This window comes from Artibeus jamaicensis, unplaced genomic scaffold (genome assembly GCF_021234435.1).
Source record: "Artibeus jamaicensis isolate MK-2021 breed Jamaican fruit bat unplaced genomic scaffold, CSHL_Jam_final contig_384, whole genome shotgun sequence".
In the NCBI taxonomy this organism is placed as follows: Eukaryota; Metazoa; Chordata; class Mammalia; order Chiroptera; family Phyllostomidae; genus Artibeus; species Artibeus jamaicensis.
In genome coordinates this window covers 3,523,162-3,529,117 of record NW_026521810.1, presented here as the reverse complement: position 1 = coordinate 3,529,117, position 5,956 = coordinate 3,523,162, and the positions used below count along the sequence as shown (strand labels likewise).

At 41.0% G+C, this 5,956-nt stretch overlaps 1 pseudogene; it reads right to left on the bottom strand.

Moving 5' to 3' along the window:
• Positions 1-3,145: 3,145 nt before the first annotated feature.
• LOC119042430 (ferritin heavy chain-like) lies at positions 3,146-3,700 on the bottom strand (annotated as a pseudogene).
• Positions 3,701-5,956: the final 2,256 nt, after the last annotated feature.

Sequence of the window (5,956 nt, the reverse complement as noted above, 5' to 3'; positions counted from 1 at the left end):
TCGCACATCTGCATGTGGATAAACCAGTGAGGAGGGAAGCCTGAGCGGGGCAGCAGGCTCACACAATTCCGATCGGATAAACAGGCCCTGGGCGAGTGGTGTGACTGGATGGACTGGGCTAGCGGAGAGGACTGCCATGGCTCCCTCTCTGACCACGCCCCCACACACAGCGTCACAAACCAGCGACCTGGGTCCCCCCATCCTGGTAAACAACTAAGGCTTCGTTCCGCTTACTTAACGGCACAAATAGACCAAAAATGGCTCTAGGACAACTCAGAGCCCCAGAACCGATAGATCTAAGCGATGAAGAAATAGCCAGTCTTTCAGATGCACAGTTCAAAACACTGGTTATCAGGATCCTTACAGAACTGGTTGATTTTAGTGACAAATTAGAGAAACATATGGAAGCTAAACTAATTGAAATGAATGGTAATACAAAGGAAACCAATAGTAATGGAAAGGAGATTGGGACTCAAATCAAGGGAGTGGACCAGAAGGAAGAAAAAAATGATCAAACAGAAAAGAATGAAGAAATAAGAATTCAGAAAAATGAGGAGAAGCTTAGGAACCTCCAGGACATCTTTAAACGTTCCAACATTCGAATTATAGGGGTACCAGAAGGGGAAGAGTCACGAGTGGAAACCTTATTTGAACAAATAATAACAGAGAACTTCCCCATTCTGGCAGAGGAAATAGACTTCCAGGAAATCCAGGAAGCTCAGAGAGTCCCAAAGAAGTTGGACCCAAGAAGGAACACACCAAGGCACATCATCATTATATTAGCCAGATTAAAATGAAGGAGAGAATCCTAGAAGTAGCAAGAGCTAAGGGGACAGTCACCTACAAAGGAGTTCCCATCAGACTGTCAGCTGATTTCTCAAAAGAGACCTTACAGGCAAGAAGGGGCTGGAAAGAGGTATTCCAAGTCATGAAAACCAAAGACCTACAACCAAGATTGCTCTACCCAGCAAAGTTTTCATTTAGAATGGAAGGACAGATAAAGTGCTTCTCAGATAAGACCAAATTCAAGGAGTTCATCATCACCAAGCCCTTATTATATGAAATGTTAAAGGGACTTACCTAAGAAAAAGAAGATAAAAAAGATGAACAGTGAAAGGACAGCAAACTCACAGTTATTAACAACTGCACCTAAAACAAAAGCAAACTAAGAGGACAGATAGATCAGGAGCAGAACCATAGAAATGAAGATCACATGGAGGGTTAGCAACAGGGGAGTGGGAGGAGGAGAAGGTGGGAGAAGGTACAGAAAATAAGTAGCATAGACAGTAGATAGAAAATAGATAGGGGGGAGGGTAAGAATAGTAGGGGAAATACAGAATCTAAAGAATTTGAGACACGTGTTCATGAACTAAAGGGGGAAATGGTGGGGGAGGGGTATGCAAGGTGGAGGGGAATGGAGGGGGGAATAGAACAAATGTAATGGCATAATCAATAAAAAAGTTTTTAAAAAAGTTTTATTTATTTAGTTATTTTTGAAGTACAGTTTTCTGTCTATTTCTCCCATCCCAGCCCACCCCGCCCCATGCTCCCCACCTCCCTCCCATTTCCACCCCCCTTAGTTATTGTCCCTGTGTCCTTTATACTTGTTCCTCTAAATCCCTCCCATTTTCCCCCTTAAATGATAGTTGCCAGATGGGAGGGGGTTTGGGAGTTGGGTAAAAATGGTGAAGGGAGACTAGTGGCCAAGATGGAGACATAGGTAGATATACTATGTCTCCTTGCACAATGAAAAGAAGAACAAAAAATTAAAAAGAACAAACAAATACACAAAAAACACCAGAACTGCCAGAAAAGTGAGATGTATGGAAGTCTAACAACCAAGGAGTTAAAGAAGAAAAATTCATCCAAACCAGTAGGAGGGGAGAGGACAGGGATTCTGGGTGGAGAGGACTCATTACAAGGTGATGGCTGAAGGACCCAGGTGGGCAAGGTGGTGGCTGGTGGAGTGAGTGATCCCACGTGTGTGTGCAGATAAACCAGGAGGAACAACTGGGGAGCAAGGCAGACTACTCAGAGTGGGGATATAAAGCTTCAAAACTTCTGACTGAAAAAATCTCTGGGGATTGTGGTAGCAGGGGAAACTCCCAGACTCACAAGGGAGTTTGTTGGAGAGACCCACAGGGTCCTAAAATGTACACAAACCCACCCGCCTGGTAATCAGCACCAGAAGGGCCCGATTTGCTTGTGAATAGCAGAGGGAGTGACTGGAAGCCTCTGAGACCTGAGCAAGCAGAACTGCTCCCTCTCAGACCCCTCACATACAGTGTCACAACTCAGTGACTTGGGTTGCCCTGCCCTGGTGAGTACTTAAGGTTCTGACCCTTACAATGGAAGAAGCATGCAGAGACATGATTATATATATATATATATATATTTCCCAAGTGAGCAGATCAAAGCTCCAGAAAAAATACAACCAAGTGATGAAGAAATAGCCAATCTATCAGAAGCAGAGTTCAAAACACTGTAATCAGGATGCTCACAGATATGGTTGAGTATAGTCACAAAATAGAGGAAAAAGTGAAGGCTATGGAAAGTAAAATAAAGAAAAATGTAGAGGGAACCAAAATGTATAGTGAAGGAAGGAAACTGGAACACAATTCAATGATTTGGAGCAGAAGAAAGAAATAAACATTCAACCAGAACAGAGTAAAGAAACAAGAATTCAAGAAGAAAAAAAGAAGAGAGAGAGAGAGAAGGCTTAGGAACCTCTGGAACAACTTTAAATGTTCTAACATCCAAATCATAGGGGTGCCAGAAGAAGAAGAAAAAGAGCAAGAAACTAAAAACTTATTTGAAAACATAATGAAGGAGAACTTCCCTGATCTGGCTAAGGAAATAGACTTCCAGGAAGTCCAGGAAGCTTAGAGAGTCCCAAAGAGTCCCAAGGAAGTACATACTAAGGTCCATCATATTTACATTAGCCAATATTAAAGATAAAAAGAAAATCTTTTTTGGGTGGGGTAGGGGGTACCAAATTACTTTATCTGAAGTAATGGTACAAATGAAGAACATAAATGGATAATTGGTACAAGTTATAGAAAAGGTAAAGGTAACTCCAACATGCACATACTGCTTTAGTGACCAGGGAGGTCACTCCCATGGTGGTGGGAAGGCAGCCTAAGGCTTAGCTCTCTGTACTGCCTTCCAGAGTATGCTTATCAAAGAGATCCTCTGCCATTACAGATCCAGGGGCCCCCAACCTGCAAAGGTTGCTTACTTGGTCATCCACTTCATTGGATTTCACCTGCTCATCCAGGTAGTGAGTCTCAATGAAGTCACACAAGTGAGGATCATTTTCTTCAGTGGCCAGTTTGTACAAACCCAGTAATACTAATACACACCTTTTTCCCAGTGTAATGCCCACTCCATTACATTCAGCTTATTCTCACAATCATCACGTTCTGGTTTCTTGATATCATGGAGGAAGATTCGGCCACCTTATTGGTTCGGCAGCTTCATCAGTTTCTCAGCATCTACCCTCTCCTCATGAGATGGGTGAAGAAAATACTTGCCAAAGTTCTTCAGAGCCACACCATTGTGGTCAAAGTAGTAAGACATGGACAGGTAGACTTAGTAAGCATAGAGCTCCAGTTTGACCTGGTAGTTGATGGTAGCTGAGGTAGTCCTAGCAGTAGTTCTGGCTCAACTGCAAGATGGGCATGGTCATGATGGCAGCTGAGGACACATGGCTTTGCAGTGCTGAAGTGGTGGTGGGGACCTTGGGGTGGTCTGAGGGTACTGTGAGAAGGTGGCAGAAGGGTGGATCAAGAAAGCTGGCTGTGATGGGGGGGTCAAGAACTAGGTCTGTTCATGCATTGTTGAAGCAGAAATCCATAGTGACTCTCACTGAAGACTCAAGAGAGAATCTTAAAAGCAGCAAGAGAAAAGGAGACAGTTACTTACAAAGGAATTCCCATAAGACTATCTGCTGATTTCTCAAAAGAAATCTTGTAGGCAAGAAGGGTTTGGAAACAAGTTGTTGAAGTCATGAAAGGTAAAGATTTACATTCAAGATTGCTCTATCCAGCAAAGTTTTCATTTTGAATGGAAGGGCAGATAAAGTGCTTTCCAGATAAGGTCAAGTTAAAGCAGTTCATCATCATCAAGCCCTTATTATATGAAATGTTAAAGAGACGTATAGAAGAAAAAGAAGATAAAAAACTATAAACAGCAAAATAACAACAAACTCACAACTATAAACAACCAAAACTAAAACAAAACAAAACAAAGAAAAACTGAAACAACTAGAACAAGAACAGATTCACAGAAATGGAGATCACATGGACAGCTATGAGCCAGAAAGGGGAGGAAGGAGAATGGGGGAAAAGGTACAGGGAATAAGAAGCTTAAATAGTAAGTAGAAAATATACAGGAGGAGGTTAAGAATAGTATAGGAAATGGAGAAGTCAAAGAACTTATGTATATATGACCCATGGACATAAACTAAGGTGGGGGAATGATGGTAGGAGGGGGGTGCAAGGTAGAAGGGAATAAAGGGGGGAATGGGACAACTATATGAGCATAATTAATAAAATATAATTTTTAAAAAGATGAAGAGATTAAGAAGTACAAATTGGTAATTAGAGAAGTACAAATTGGTAATATTCATGGAAATGTAAAGAACAGCATAGGGAATGACTTATGGCTTCAATGAGTACTGTATTTATTGGGGTGATCACATCATAAATTATAAAAATATCTAATTACTGTGTTGTACATCTGAAACTAATACAATATTTTATGTATGACATAATTGAAAAATTAAAAAATTAAAATGGGGGTGCTGAATGTTCTCATCGCTATTTAGCTGTTGTTTCTTGGCCCTCTCAGAGGGCACAACTCAGAAATATATGAATTTAAGCAAAGCAGTGTGTACACACATATCTATAATTTCTGCATCTCCTTATCTCTAATATATATTTTTTATCCCTGCTGTACATTTGAAATAATTTCTGAGTTGCTAGCCTGTACCCTGTGAGAAACAAATTTAACAACTAGATGCACACGTTTTTGTTTTTGTTTTTGTTTTTGTTTTGCTGTTATTCAGCTCTATGGCTTCAGATCAAAGTATTATTTTCTAAAGTTTAGTTCAACTCATTTTTTCTCTACTCATTATTATTGTTTCTCTACTCATTACCATAGGGTTACCACACATTTGTATTATAGTTAGAGTTTTTTATTACACTGCATACAATCCTGGAATCTGCCAGTATCCTGGGTAACATGATTTTATTTTAACAAAGTGAAGTTTATTCTTTTCTGTAGACATTCTGTGGTTTTTAATGAACCTACAGAGTTAGGTATCCACCACACAAAACAGAATTTCAGTTCTTTGGTGTTTTTAGAGTTAACTCATCTGTTTCCTCCAAATCCTGGCAAGCATTAATATGTCTTCTGTCCTGGTTGCTTTACCTATTTTTTATTATTGTCCCAGCCAATGTGGTTCAGTTGGTCGGAGTGGTGTCCCATAACCAAAAGTCTGGGTTCCATTCCCAGTCAGGGAACATACCTAGATTTCTGTTTCAATCTTGGTCTAGGAGTGAATAAACCCTGATATGGAAGAGTTTCTTTTCTCCCTTCCTCTCTTTCTAGAAAAAACGAAAAAAAAAAAAATAACTTCCACCAAGATGGAGGCGTAGGTGGAAGCACTGTGCCATCTCCCACAACCAAGTTTAAAAACAACAAAGTTTTAGCAACAAAAATACAGCCAAATCACAGAAAATTGAACTACATGGAAGTCTGACAACAGCGAACCCTTCAGCCAAACTGATAAACCAGTGAAGGAGTGAGCAGTGGGTCAGACCTCGCAGCCCCCAGCAGCAGGAAGCAGCAGAGGGAACCGCTATTGTCCCTCTCTGACCCCGCCCCCAAATATAGCATCACAAACCAGCGACCTGGGTGGACCCACCCTGGTGAACAACTAAGGCTCTGCTCC